The 16,150-nt window shown below is 38.9% G+C and overlaps 1 protein-coding gene across 7 annotated transcripts in view; it reads right to left on the bottom strand.

Moving 5' to 3' along the window:
• The window catches only part of LOC149781745 (kazrin-like), a 196,186-nt gene that overhangs the window by 77,431 nt on the left and 102,605 nt on the right, over positions 1–16,150 (bottom strand). The window contains exon 1 of one of the 7 annotated variants that reach the window (XM_089935865.1): positions 13,052–13,466. The exons of 4 other annotated variants lie outside the window; for them this stretch is intronic. The gene's annotated coding sequence lies outside the window, so the exon portion shown is untranslated. Of the gene's footprint in view, positions 1–3,430; positions 3,909–4,020; positions 4,316–13,051; positions 13,467–16,150 lie in introns of those variants that run through there. 2 more of the 7 variants (XM_089935867.1, XM_089935868.1) reach the window with 2 other exon arrangements.

Raw genomic sequence — 16,150 nt, 5'->3', positions numbered from 1 at the left:
CTGCCAATTTCCTCGTCCGATAGGAGAATTATTTTATCAATGACTTGCCAGATAATGGAAGAGTGTATAACAAATACTGAGAATTAAAATGCGGAACAAGCGTACCTGAAATTTTTATTAAATTGCAAAATAATGCACTTAGACTGTATACTCTCATTCTATGAAAATCATTGATAAATGAGCAACTGCGCTTAAATTTTGCGCTAATTATTCAAACAACCCACTTGAAATGCACACGTTCAGTCTTTTCTTTATACATGATGTGCCTCTTACCTTTCATATCCATTGTATCTATGGGTTCTCTTAACATATCGATTTACTTGAAACCCTGGATTCGCACACTATCTTGATTCACTTCAGAAAAGCTCATTCATTCTACCGAATGCGTGTGAAATGTTTACCGGCTGGGATTGTTTTGTGACTACCGGTACGTTGCACACTGCAGTTTCGAATTTGGCCCAGACTAAGTTTGCATATCATGCACATGACTACAGATATTGTTAACCATTCACCGACTCATCCGAAATACGGGGAATGCTCCACCAGCTTATCTATATATCTCTTTTTTTTTTAAACGGGGTGGGTCCCAACACGTCTCAGCGATTAAAACAAGATACAATTAAGTTATAATAATGTATCATAAAACGTGGCCGACACCAGCGAAGTCAGTACACTCTCTCCACTTGCATTCTTTACTCGTTTTGGAATATAAACTAGGCCACCACCAGCAAAATCATTACACTCTCTCCATTTAGTAGTTAACTTTACTTTGGGCATACACTTCGACGAGGGGCCCCGAAGGGCCGAGTGGTCTAAAGCGCTCTCCGTCACGGATCACTGCCATCTCACCTCTGTCTGCGTGGGTTCGAGTCTTGGGCTCGGCCAATGTGGATATGTGAGAAAGCTTGCCGGTAGCTTCTCGTGGGTCGGTAGTTCTTCCCAGGTTTTTTCAGGGTTCTTCCTCCACCATTAATACTGGCCGCCATGTATAGCCTATCTTGTGCTGAAAAATGGCGTTAAACCCTATAACAACAACAACAACAACACTTCGACGACACCAGCGAAGTCAATGCACTCTCTCCACTTAGTAATTGACTCGTTTTGGGGACGACTGCTACCTTTTTTTGTAATCCACCATAAACATTTCCAACTTTATATAACTGCTCATCAGTTCTCACATATTGTCTAAAACCGCTTATAAGTTGGATTCCACTTCCAATAACACCGATCCTGATCTACCGTCGCACAATGCGCTGGCACATCAGGATCTGTGTCGCTTCTTCTACTGACAAGTACAAATAAACTGCATAGATTTAGACTGACAAGTGCGTTATGCGATGAGAGATCTGGGTCTATGCAGTTGGAGCCAAATTATAAGTGAGTATATACGGTACATTCAAGTTTAATGTTGTAAATTTGCGCTGATTAAGAGAGAACGCTGTATTCAACTCAAAACACATACTTAACTTTAACCCCTCTTTACTAAATATTGGCAAGCATTGAGTGGGGATATTTCTGTCTAATAATAAATTCACACCACTACTACAGCCCACTCTGACAAACTTACAAGTCTTCCTCCTCCCCTTCGTCATATTATGGGAATGAAAAATGTACAGACGAGATTCACAGTTACTGATATCAAAGTAGTCTTTAAAAATATGTAGGTAGGTAGGTAGGTAGGTAGGTATTTATGAGGTTAACGGTACGTTAGCAAACTTCTGACTAGGTAGAGACCAGTTAAACAAAGTCGCTAAAAAATGTAAGATTAAACCCTGCCAGTGTCTTAATGAAGAGAGTCTTCCAAATAAAAGTAAACAAGTACTTTTGAACCATAGCAGGCTGTAAATGTTTGAATAAGAAGAAAGAGTTCGATCAGTTCCTGTACATGTTGTTGTAGGTTTAACGCCATTTTTCAGCACATGATAGGCTCAGTGGCGTCACTGGGGGGGGGGGGGTGCAAGGGGTGCGGACCGCACCGGGTGACACCATCAGAGAGACTGTCTATACAATTGTTGTATGGTCTGTTACAGAAGGAGGTCCATGGGGGTGACACCATGAATTATCGCACTGGGTGACACCAACCCTAGTGACGCCACTGGATAGGCTATACATGGCGATCAGTATATCCAGTGGAGAAATAATCCAGAAAAGTCTGAGAAGAACCACTGTAAAGTGTCGAATTTTGAATTGTATTGAACCTTAAAGTTGATTGCATTGATCAACTTGTCACATTTAAACCAGAAAAGTCTCTGAAGGGTCACTTCGGCCTTTCTTCATTCCCCCCCCCCCATGTCAGTGTTAAAACTTGAAAGGCTAGCAACCATAAACACTTGATAGGAACCCATGTCAAATTATCATTTTTCAAAAGGAAATTGATATGCACCGTAGTTCACAGATTATATGCTGTCTAAAATCTGACGAAAGAAATGATTGTCTTGGGATAATTTAGGAACCGCTGCTAACGATTGGCCAGAGTAACACTTTAGGAGTAATGTGAATTTAAAGTGACGACTTTGGTCAAAATTCTTTAGTTTTAGAATTCCTGAGAGATAGTAGTTTTACTCTGAGAAAGCCTAAAAAGAATAGTGCTTTCCCCGTTAAACAAGAAAAGGTGACCAGGTGGCTGGGTTTAGTGCTAGGATGCACAATTTATGAAAGAAAGCTGCATTAAGGTACGAAATTTTAACTGTCCATGTAATCTTTTATTTTTGACTGTTTGTTTTGTGCAAATGTGTTTGATATGACTAGGATCCATATTATATATCGTTTATTCAATTTCATGGAAATCTTTTGATGTTGAGTTGTTATGCAATTTATATCTTCAATTTTACAGTTACTAGTGCATTGGTAGAATAAAATAGAGGGAGGTCATTCCCTAGATAACGCCAGACAAATCCAAATAACCACCCCTCTTACTAAGAGGGTGACGTTACAACCACCAACCCACAGAAAGATGCTTGCAAGCGTTTTTACATATATATATATATATGAAAATTAAGAATATGTGTACCGTACTATAATTTTGTGTGTATGTGTGTGTTACACGGAGTTATGATGCATGAAGAATATTCAAAGTGTACTGTACGTGTCCGTTGCATGCAAAGATCATGCTATTCTCTTTTTTGTAACTGTACCTTTTTCAACCTAAACGATACCATTACACAAAACATTAAAAACTCTTCCAGGTACATTATGTAGCGATTCGTCGTTTTAAAGTGGTTCAGCGAGTCATAAAAAGTGGACCGTGAGATAACTGAGGTCGCCTTATATTGCGGTATTTCATACATCATATATAAGTTGATCTGCAATATTTATAAGAGAACGTGCCATGTTGAAATGTCTTATAATGGGGGACCAATGATTACAAGTTGTGAGAGCTCATCTTCTTCAATCATGAAAAAAAAAGTATTTTAAATTAAATAACCATTACCTTTATGGTTGATTCAAAGTGTCAACGATGCTATTTAAGTATAAACCTGCACTAGATCCGAATGAAACTCCTTCAATCACTACAGCGAGTAAGCATCCAACTGTGTAACGTTTTATGACCACACACTACATCTTTTCGTACGAATCACAGCACAGTCCTATGCCAAGACTATCGTTTGTTGTAGATTTTCACAGATTCTAAACTAAACATCAAAAGGACTGAAACTAAATCTAAAAAAAAAAATCCTTCAAACATGAGAAACTTCACTGAATTCTAGCATATTGCCTGATTTAGCTATTGTAGAAGTCGAAACCGTATGACTTGAAACATGTACCTTCACGTGCTTACGCACATAAAATCATCAGATCACCGAGAAAACTGAATAATCCGTAATCCTCTAAGGATATCACTTATCATGAAATAACACTATCCGTGTGTGAAAAAAATGGTTTTGGCAAAGAAGGATACAACAAAGTGAAGCTCACATTATTATCTAGGAACAGACACGGCATCCTTGCTTCATTACTGATATTGTGAAATAGAACTCATGGTATGCATCAGATGTAGTTTTTATTTTCATATCAACTTACCAACAACCAGTATAAACCTAAATGAATCGCTTAAAACCAGAACAGAAGCAATACTAGCTCCCGGCAGTCAAAAAGATACCGTACACTACTAGCTGTAGCGTGAAGAAGAGATAGTTCTGGTTTTCATATAGCAGCTGACGGAAACCAAACAAACTCGCAGTCATTTGAAGAATTTCCCTATCATCACTTGTATACACAACACTTGTTGTGTATATATAGCTCTGGGAAACAGTTCATAGTTGCCGCCTAAATCCAAAATAACTTCAATGAATCAGTGAAAACGGTAGTCTGATAGTCCACTAACAGTGTACTTAATGGCGGAGTAGGAATGTAAGTCGTTTGAGGCTGGCTTCATAAGACATGAGCCGCAGCAACAACAAAAAATTTTATAACAGCAGATCCAGGGCACTTCAGGTAGGCACATTCAGGCGTTCATGGCCAGACGCTCTTAAGTGAACTGGAACTACATGGCTTCATCACGTACCATATAGTACAAAAGATTAGTTCCTTTCTTGAAACAAATCTATTAGTATGCAATACAGTACTTACCACAGAAAATTGTTGTTCTTTAAAAGAGACATGCATTTTAATAAAAGTTTCTCTCAAAGAAAATAAATTCCAAGACCTCAACAGAAACAACTCTGGCATCAAACGATTTCGAGAAGTCGGTTTAGCAAATCCTAACCACAGGTGCTCGACGCGAGCTTGATGTTTAAAAAAAAAAAATAATCTAAAGGAAAAAAATCATACAGAGTGACAAAAATACCTTAGATTATCCCCATGACCCGTTGTGACATAGGACCCTCTCTATCATAATATATAAGAGAGAAGGTACGGAACTTCCAAATACTTCGCTCCACCCATAACCCTCGATTTCCTTCTGCTATTTCCGTCTTTAAAGGCACGCGACTATACTATATGGCTTGTTGTACTTCTGAGATATTTTTCTATCCATCAAGCCATCACTGACTTTTCTGCGTTGTACCAAACTGAAGTTACGGGCTCCGAAACGTGCGATTTTCGCTAAGTTTTCCTTTGTGGACACTTCCGTGCTCATCTGAAAACCGGTGACAAGAGCGATATGAACAATGTTTTCAACTCTATGGTGCATCCCTTCTTGCATTACAGAACAGCGGTAGATGCAAAAGTAAGTTTTTTACTTACCATTAACTCGATTCAACTTTAGGAATCATGTTCCATGCAAGTATTATACATTGTCTTCTTCACTGCACAACACATCGTATACATGCATCTCTATTTTCAAAATAGGCGGCACTAACGTCAACGCCGAAATATGATTGGCTCAAAAAGGTTATTCTTATTATCATAGGAGCACGGAAGTGTCCACAAAGGAAAACTTAGCGAAAATCGCACGTTTCGGAGCCCGTAACTTCAGTTTGGTACAACGCAGAAAAGTGAATGATGGCGTGATGGATAGAAAAATATCTCAGAAGTAAAACAAGCCATATAGTATGGTCGCGTGCCTTTAAAGACGGAAATAGCAGAAGGAAATTGAGGGTTATGGGTGGAGCGAAGTATTTGGAAGTTCCGTACCTTCTCTCTTATATATTATGATAGAGAGGGTCCTATGTCACAACGGGTCATGGGGGTAATCTAAGGTATTTTTGTCACTCTGTATGATTTTTTTTCCTTTAGATTATTTTTTTTTTAAACATCAAGCTCGCGTCGAGCACCTGTGATCCTAACACGGCTTCGTGAAAGACAACGGCTTGCGAGAAAAGCAGTGTCTCTCCTGCAAAAGCAAAGCCCTGAAATGCAAAAGCCAAAAAACCAAGAAGAAAAACCTTGGCTGCTCTAGATCAGTATAGAAACTATCTTATATTGAAGGGAGCATACCCATCTATACAGAAATGTGATCGTCTGACAAACTACGATTGACAAGAAACTGACCTAACAGAAAGCCGCACGCATACAGATTGACAGGTACGATGATATGTGTAAGACTGACTGCACGCCCATTCAAACTTCATGGCAAGAAACGACAAATTTGAAAATGTGCACTGCTACCATGACAATCTGAATCAAATGAATGCTGTTTTCTTTAACAAATATTCGTGTTGCTATTTAACTTCCTTAAGGATTTTTAACGTAGACATAAAATAATCCTAATCAAGAAAAAGGGTCTATACGAATTAACAGATGAACGCTTACAATAAAAACAAACCAAGAAAGGGATTAACAAATGACACTGGACATCAACATGGGCCTTTACACAAATGTTGTATTTCTTCAAAATGCCTGCCTTAAAATAGTTTGTTGAACCAGTATTGATAAGCCTCCATGAACAGACAATAAAAGCCTGATGTATTGCTGCCGTTCTGCAGTCACTGATTCACGTCACAAGCTTCAGGGGATAGTCTGCCCCGGGTCAAAAAGCGGGATTATGCTACACACAAAGCTGGAATTAGTGCACTTTATCAAGCAGTGTTGGGCAAAAAAATGTAACTGTACCAATGAAGACGTTTGCTGTTAAGTATTAAATCACATAAGCTAACAAAATTGTTTAAATGTGTACACGGTGAGTAATACAATGAAATAAGTATTTCCATTTGTTAATGTTTAAAAGTATTTTATAGCAAGTGCAAAAGGGGACAAACCTCTATACTTTCTCGTGGCTACAGAGATTGAGGCATTGTCTTTTTCTTTAATATAAGCATCAATTATAGTACAAATGTCAAATGAATTTCACACATATAAATTTTGAGCTTTCAAGGAAGCAACTAATTTTAATCCGTTTATTCCGATATAATGATATTTAAATCTATACAGAGCAAGTTCATTGTAAGTATTTTGGATTATAAAAAGCATGTGTCTGGTCACACAACAATGTACAGTTAAGGTGATCGTGGCGCGCGCACACACACACACACACACACACACACACACATAAGGTAAAACCAAACAATCCATTTAACAAGAACAATTAAGCAAAGTACCTAAGTATACACGGAAATATTTAAAGTACAAATATACCAACGTGAAAATTTCTATCTTGATTTAGTTTAAGGGATTTCTACCTACACATGACTACGGTTGAGCTCTACATATGAATGTTTAATTTGTTTATCAGACCAACTGGAAGTTGCATGGAGGGGGTTGGGACAGAGCATTACTTATCTCTAATCGTGCTTTTAAACCTCCTAGAGAGGTTCACCCCACCCGATTTTATTAATGATTCGCGAGATCTGTTCTCCATCTCTCCTGATAAGGCCGCATTAACACTAGCTTACAGTACTCTAACCCCATAAAAACTGCGCACACTGCTAAAGTACCACTTGCAACATAGGCATCAGTAAAATGCAGTGGGATTGATTCCAATATACAGTACTTCCTCATAATTACGTTCGTCATGGCAGCCATATAAATCAGTAATACATTACAATGATTTCACGCTATTAAGTCCTTACATTATACCGCAGTCTCTGGTGTAAAACGGTTATAGTTTATGAAACCTTGAAAAGTGTACTGCGTTGTAAGTGAAGCTGTCTTTTTTTAGGTTACCATCAACGCTGTGTCATTTCAAGGTATTTTATTACAAAAGCTCCCTATAATGAAGGTATTTTTGGTTATGAAACAACATTATATGTTCTCGCTGTGAGCCAAGTACTAACAAGAGCCATACACTATCAAGAAGTGACTTAAACGAAGGATAATTGCATGCGAAATTTTAAGATTTTGAAAATATGTATACTCTTACCTAGCCTAGGGTCAAAGTAAACCAAAATCACAACAACAACAAAAATGTAAGAAATATAGTATAGGTTGATGTGCGTTTTTTTTTTTTGTTTTTTTTTGTTATACACTTACATGAACTCCCACGTGATGATTACGTCACTGAAAATAATGGGAAAACGTTGCCTGTCACTTACTGTCCTTAAAAGTTCTGTCTCAATGCGTATTTAAAAAGTCGTAAAATGTACAGACATTCAAGATCATATCTTATGTGATGCACAAAGAAAACTCGGTCGGAAATTTCTATAAATATTACACAATTAATGAGAGCACCTTGGTTTTGTCTGCAAAACATGCCTGCCCGAACAATATTTGGGAGGTCTTAACGTGCTAACATTTTCCCAAAATCTCACTTTTCGTTGACAATACAATTTTCTTTCACAGGACAGAATTGGTTCCTATCAACACTGTATAACTATTTTTCTTTATCATTAGTTAATAGGTCTCCACCGTGTCATTTTACGTCCAGTCTCTTCCAGAGTTCATGGTGGTGCGGAACACTTAATCCTTCCGCTGTCAAACAAAACGGGACGCACGCACCCAGATCGTTAATGTACCGATGATGTGTTTATTAAATACCCTAAACAATTATGTCCCTATTAAAAAAAGTACTTTCAAGCTACCGTTGTTAGGTGACGTCATCCATGACAACGAGGACTCTAAATATATAGCAATACACATTTGATACACGGATTCAGAGGAACCGGAGGGGGTATCCTTTATCGTGACTTGTAGGATGATGGGGAATGATAAATACATTTCCATCCTTATTTATCACAGTATTTATAAAGAGAACCTGCGTTATCTAGGTGTTTAAGTTGTGTGTGTGTTGGCGTGTGTTTTTGATCTCTAACGTAACTTTAACAAGTTTTCAGTCATACCGCTACGATGTCTGCAGTGTGGCAATTTATAGTGACGTCTAGCACTGGGACTTCATGCCGCAGACATGCAGCATGATGACCCATCCAGTCACATTATCCTGACACCAGGCCGACCAGTCCTAACACTAACTTCGTAATGCTGAGCGCTAAGCGAGGCAGCTGTTCGTGCCATCTTTGGGGTTCGAACCCACGACCTCCCGCATCCGAGGCGGACGCTCTAACCAGTAGGCCACCGGAGTGGTGCTGTTTAAGATATGAACTTTCACATTAATGAGCTGAGCAAGCACGTACTGGAAACTGCAAAGTGTTCGTAAGAAACAGATCGACTTCTCAAACTTATTGTTACAGCGTAACACATTCTGAAAGAAATACGTATCTGTAGGACATGACTCTAATGTCTTACATGGTTATGTGTTCTTTTTGTTTTTCTTTTTTTTCTAGACGCACTACGCACGTGTAAATTGTGACATGATTACTTGAGTAAGATTGGAAATTCAACGAAAGGAGAGGGCACACTGCGACAGACACTTAACGAATAAACTGACCTTAGGACATACATTTTATTTTTCAACACAAACCGTTTTTTGCTCGAATTACAAGTCCAACTACAAACATCAGAGACCCTGATCTGGCGTCGCATAATACACACACAGGTCAGGTCTATATTATTTGTTCTACTTAGTGATCCGAACAAACTGAACAGTCCTATATCTGCCGGTGCAGTATGCGACGGTCGACTTCGGGTTTTGCAGTTTGTTGTTGTTGTTGTGGGGTTTAACGCCATTATTCAGCACACGATAGGCTATACATGGCGGCCAGTATTAATGGTGGAGGAAGTACCCGGGAAAACCCCGGAAAGATCCACCGACCCACGAGAAGCTACTGGCAAGCTATTCACATACCCATATTGGCTGAATCCGAGATTCGAACCCATGCAGACAGAGGTGAGATGGCAGTGATCCGTAACGGAGAGTGCTTTAGACCAGTCGGCCACTCGGGGCCCCCTTGCAGTTTGTAGTTGGACGAAGAAAAAAAAACAAATCGGAAGACCAGGCCTGTGTATGTATACAAAGCAGGAGAATGAAATGTCATTATTCTACCTGACGCAAGTGGCAGACAGCTTGTTCTTGCTCTTTCTTCTGTTATTTTTAACCTGCTGCGGTAAATCTTCGCTTTCTAAACCCGATACTTACACGCGTCTATCTGCTAGGGGTAAATCATTATATAAACCTGATGCTTACATGCGTCTATCTGTTGGGGGTAAATCTTCGCTCTAAATTTAATACTTGCAAACCTTTTGCTTTGCTCCTATTTATAGTAAAATAACGACATATTGTATCAGTTATTATGAAGAAAAAGACGTTATGAATATTTAATTTTATACTGTATGCCTGACCTTTGTCCATGATGGACGATCGGAGTTTTCGTATGAACCTGAATTTACCATGTTTGTAAGTTTGTAAATTATACAAAAGTTATTTACATATATTCGAGTTCAAGATCTAGCCCTGTTTACAAATTTAGAATATTCTTAATGCGAACTTGTGACCCACAGCTTGGCAATTTTAGTGTGTGTGTGTGTGCGTGTTGGGAGATTTCTAACGTAGCCTTAACAAGGTCATTTTATCGTGTCTTAGGTTTTTTTTATATCAGGTTGTGGTATTCTTCATTCCCGTTTTAAGATCCGTCTGTGGAATCATTTACTGTTGTGTTCAGATATAATTTGAGAGGAGTCATTTATTTAAATTATTCACTGGAATTACAAAGAGCTCGTTGATTTTTTGGACTAAAATTCTATTTTGGGATTGCTGTGAATTCATTCAAAGGCATTCTAGAATTGGTAATTCAATATATCCAAAACTATTGGTACGGCAGCACATTCAATACTGGAATTCATTCGGAACACTATATTTTTGAACTTTTGATAGAGCATTTAGGATTTACGGTGAAAAGGTATATTAGTACACACTACCAAGGAAAACAAAAACACTTTGATTAAACGGTATACCATTAATACTCCGCACCATTATCAGCCCCTATAGCTCAGTTGGCAGATTGTTGGACTAGTAATCCCGGTCGCGGTTAGATACCTAACCAGGCCAGCCCATGTCGGCTGTCTTGGTGTATCTTCAAAAAAGACACTTAGCTTCCATTTCGATGGCATGATATAGCCAAATAAAGTGCCGAAATTGCTGTTTCAAAAAGTCCAACCAACCAAATGAAGTATGGTGAATCAAGGTCATCACCATCCACTGCATTAGGGTCATTTTTTTAAAGTATCAAGATAACAGTTTTGAAAAAAGCAACAAACAAAAATATGAGTGTTTACAATGTAATATTCGTCTCTTTTTAATTGCCCTTTATGACTGTCAGTTTTGATAGATTGTGAAAGCTCACGGGCCTTGAAGCTTTGTTATGGTTACATTATCCAGTAATAAATGAGCATCAGGGTCCAACAAATCCCGTATCCGTAGCCAAGGCAACAATAATGCTTGGCAAATGGGCTACAATATACTGCATTCTGGTACCAGTGGGCAACTACATGGCATCATAAGCCTTGTTCTACGAAATATAACTCATTCTTAAGAAGACAGGTATTCATAGAACACGGATGCCCTGTCCATATTGCCTGAAAGTGACTTAATTAAAGGCAAGATGTGACAGACGGAGAGATAGATGGACAGCGGTATGGGTACCAGTATATGCCCTGCCACTACTATGGTGGGGCATACGAATATTAGAGAACAATTATAATATACGGTCCATTAATGGTTAAATGAAACTCTTACAAGTAGAGATTGACCATTTGTGGGAGGGGACTGCAATTTGTTTTTAAAACACACAATCTCCGGTCCCCAAAGAGCTTTAAGGTATAAAAAAAATTGTGTGCTTCAAAGTGAAATTCCAGCCAGTGTCCACACCCAATCCCGAAAATTAAATGGTTGGCCCTAACAGTTTCGTGTTCAAGTTCCTTCTCTTCATTAAATACGGGCAACGAACGTTTAAGCTGAACAACCAGGGTCTTGGCACGGAATCTGCTAGTTATGTAGTAGCCTAAATATGGTTGAGGCTACAAGCATAAACCTTACAAAGGAACAAACAAAAAAACTATTGTCACGAACAAAAAGGATGACTAGTTAAAATCTACAACCTATGAAGAGTTATGGTTTGCAGAAAATTTGTATAATTATAAAGTTATTAAGCCTATATCAGGTATGGTTTGTTTACGCTACCGAACGTTGCCCACCATGACAGATAACACAATATTCTCAAGGTAATTCGTTTTCCAAATAAGACTTGCTATACCATATTTGAATATTATACGGTAAGTTATTCAGTGCATACCATATTACGATCAGTTTACGTTTCCAAATAAGACAGCAATATCCTTATATGGCACACAAAAAATGCGAGGCTGAAACAGAAGTAACTTATCAGCCGAACTAATATGGCGGACAATCCAAATGAAAATATCGGATAAAAAAGGTAAACTATATTTTACACGTATTTCTACAGTGTTACGTAGCAATTATGGTATTAAATAAGAGGTCTATTTTATTTCTTTCATGATATGTAAGGACTCAAGATTTTTGTTAGTATGTGATTCATATTTGGCTGCTTTGTTGATACACACAGGCTCATGTTAGTACCCAGTCTACGAAGTAGCTGTACTAATATTAGAACTGGAGATCAGCGAGTTTTAAGTTTCAAACCACATGAAGTCAAATAATTGTGTTCAAGTCATGTTTCTTAAACTCACAGAGCAAAACATATGCAATCATAAGACTATGGTCTATAAGACGTATAAGACATTCACATTAGCCCTATAAAAAAACTGACGACGAAATCTCAAGGTAGAAGGGACTGAATAGGACTAAATGTCTAATTTGTCGGAGCTGTCTAATGGTCACATGCAGTGGTTATACAAAAATGCATATAAGCGAAAAGCACACACACGCTTAGACAAATGTGCAATAAATTTGGTTGACTGGTTGTTTGTTGTTGTTGTTTTTCTTTTGTTGGGGGGGGGGGGGTAGCACATGGTAGGCTGTATGTGGAGGCCAGTCTAGTCGGTAGAGGAAGAACTCGGGAAGACTTCGGTTAAGAAACACCCACGCAAGATATAGATGGTAAGCTTTATCACATACCTACGTTGTCCGAACTTATATTTAATTCCGTAAAGACAGTATGCAAAAAGTTACAAAAACAATAACAGCGCATTGTAAAATTGGCGAGGAAAAGTATTAATGATTCCTGTCAATGATACATAATAAGTCTTCAGAACACAAACACAAACACACATATATTAGGATTCTAAATTCACACACACACACACACACACACACACACTTATTCATGAAATCGCTGAAACAGAAAATGATCCCCATACACCTTACCGTTGAATTACCATCCGTATTACTCCACTTTTCATTCACCTATGCCCATAGCAGCTGGTCCCTGTGGTTCTAGGTATGAACTAATTCGCATGATGTACCTGTTCGAGCTACCTGTGTAATAGTATTGTCCTAATTCGGTGTACATAATTCGTGTACAGGTAGAATCAATGAATCTATCCCGTCACATTACACCAATAATCCATCAATAGTAGTCAATTACCTGTTCGTTTGTTTGCAGCGTAATATTCACTTATCACTATGAATACCACTGAACTAACTTCGTGTCGTTTGAGAGGTAGAATCAATCATGTAAAACATTCAGGTGTACCCGGAAATGCAGTATACGTTCGTCACAATTATGCTTGCATGTTGACCAAGCTCTGCCAGTTTATAAGTGTATCGACTTTTAGAACAACTCTATCTTCTACATTGCACAAACGGCAACAATGACATACAGTATGAAAAAACGTTCCAAAAACAATAACAGGGCATTGTAAAATTGGAGAGGAAAAGTATTAATGATTCCTGTCAATGATACATAATAAGTCTTCAGAACACAAATACACATATATTAGGATTCTAAATTCACACAAACACACACACACACTTATTTCATGAAATCACTGAAACAGAAAATGATCCTCACAAACTTACCGTTGAATTACCATCCGTATTACTCCACTGACAACAATGACCTACAACTGCGTTACTTTTCAGTAGACGATGAAAACGTTAATAAATCGAGAGGGGGAGGAGGGTCATATTAGTGTAGTTATTATGATATGAGCTTCTATCTGTTATACAGTCAATTATATCAAGGTGTCGGAGTGCGATCTGTCATAATGGTTAAGATACTCAGACAAATGGTCTACAGACGGCATAGTTGGCTGAAACCATGATTGGACACTAACCCATTTGGATCACTGGTTAATCGTAATTGATTGACAGTTGACGATAGGTAAATTCATTGCCATGCTGATTGCCAAAGTTATACATTTTTGTGGGTCTACACAGAGCTGATAACACATCTGGGTTCTTTCAAAATGTGAATATTTATGTTAATGTACGTCAATTTCCAGAATTCGCACGTGCAGATATGTACTTCATATAATCCCATAGGTACCGTAAGCAGTTGTATCAAAAATATTTTTGTAATTCAGCACTAATGTTAGTTCTTGTGTAAGTGCTGTTTTCAAAAACTTCGATTCACCAATGTTTCAAATTTAATTCATCGGACCAGCGTAAATCCATGATCTTGAGAGGACTTATCTCCCTCAAAAATAATTTTTGTTATACTCCCCAGTTAGACTGGACCAAGCGTCCCACTTCAGCATTCGTCGTTACGCAATACAAAACTAAATCACACCATGGGGAACGAAAACAAAACAACCAGTGAGCTGAAAACGAGGTACCCAGATTTTTGTAGCGTGCGTTGGCACTTTCATCGCTGAAAAAGGGAAATTGAACTGACACCGTGTATGTGAGAGCGCGCGCGTGTGAGCACGTGTGTGTGTATGTGTGTGTGTGTGTGAGAGAGAGAGAGAGAGAGAGAGAGAGAATTTGTAACGTAGCTTTAACAGTGTTTCAACCATATCGCTACGATGTCTGCAGTGTGACAGTTTATAGTGATGTCTAGCACTGGGGCACCATGCTGCAGACATGTAACATATTGTCCCACCCAGACACCAGGCCGGCCAATCCTAACACTAACCTCTGAATGCTGTGCGCCAAGCGAGGCAGCTGCTAGTACCATTTTTATAAGTCTTTGGTATGACTCGGCCGGGGTTCGAACCCGCAACCTCTCGCATCCGAGGTGGATGTTCTAACTCCTTAGGCCACCGGAGTGGTCAATTGACACTGAAAATCAAAGATTTCTAAATATGTCATCTTAAGGCCATACCGAACATTTTTGACCTTTCCCGATGGGAGTCGTATAACTTTAACCAACCATCCGAGACTTGGAGACATTTGCAATCTTGTAAACATTTTTGGGAAGAACATCCGGCGAGGGACAAACATCCGGCAAAAGATTATCGTTAAATGATAGACTTGATGTAATAAAAGTAATTATCATTATATACGAACACGACTCGGTGTATTGCACTTCACCGTATTAGCTGCGCATAAGTCGAGTCCAACTGCAAACAAAGCACACACTGATCTGCCGTCGCATGATTTGCCCACAGATCAGGGTTTAGGTTATCTGTTGTAATGACAACTCCTAACAAACTGCATAGACCCAGATCTGCCGATACATTATGCGACGGTAGATCGGGGTCTCTGCAGTTGGACTTATCGCATATATACAGTACGGACTTTAGTTGACCTGTTATTAGGTTCAGCATTTGTTTTTGTATCGGGTATATTGTGCTTTCAGACGACCCATTAATCACAGTCATCAATCCAGTTAACACAATGCTCTTGGACATTGGCATGTCTTGAGGGTGGGTGAGGGAGGGGAGGGGAAGCTGCGAAGAGTGGTTTGTCCTGTCCATCGTGATATTTTAAGTGCCAAATGGCACAAGTTCAAACATATTTGTGCTCTTTTTATTTCATAGATGTTTGTTGCGGGGTGGTGGGAGCAATTTTCTTTGTCAGGCTACCACTGTCCAGCAACACGTATGGATGAGTAGTTGCAGAGTAGGAGTTTTAAATCGGACTTGCAGATCTGTTAAACGCTTTCTGTACCCAAAGACCCTTTTTGCACACGCAAGTAAAACGCGAATGTATTCTCGTTGATGACAAATGTGGAATCGCGCGGACATCCATCGTTTTTTTTAAAATACAAATTAAATCCGCACGGGTTTTGAATGGCCACTCAGTAAAAACCCAGTGGACGATATGAGTTTCTTTGATAATCGCTCAATATATAAATATGTTGCTTGTTTGCGAGTCACGCCCAGGTTAACCTTGTGGAGTTTGAGATCTCTTGTTTTCCTTTCCTCCACGCGAGCGCCTCGCGTAAGAGAAATCCCCTGGGCGCCTCTGACTTGAAGTCAGTATAATAATGTAGTTATTGATCATGAGTATGCGGACAGCCGTATTGGCACATGTTAATGGGTTTATTGGGAATATTGGGAATAGTGATCAACGAAATGT

Source organism: Sinohyriopsis cumingii, chromosome 15 (genome assembly GCF_028554795.1).
Source record: "Sinohyriopsis cumingii isolate HCF-2022 chromosome 15, ASM2855479v2, whole genome shotgun sequence".
Lineage (NCBI taxonomy): Eukaryota > Metazoa > Mollusca > Bivalvia > Unionida > Unionidae > Sinohyriopsis > Sinohyriopsis cumingii.
The sequence above is the reverse complement of the archived record's forward strand: the minus strand, read 5'-3'. Positions and strand labels throughout refer to the sequence as shown.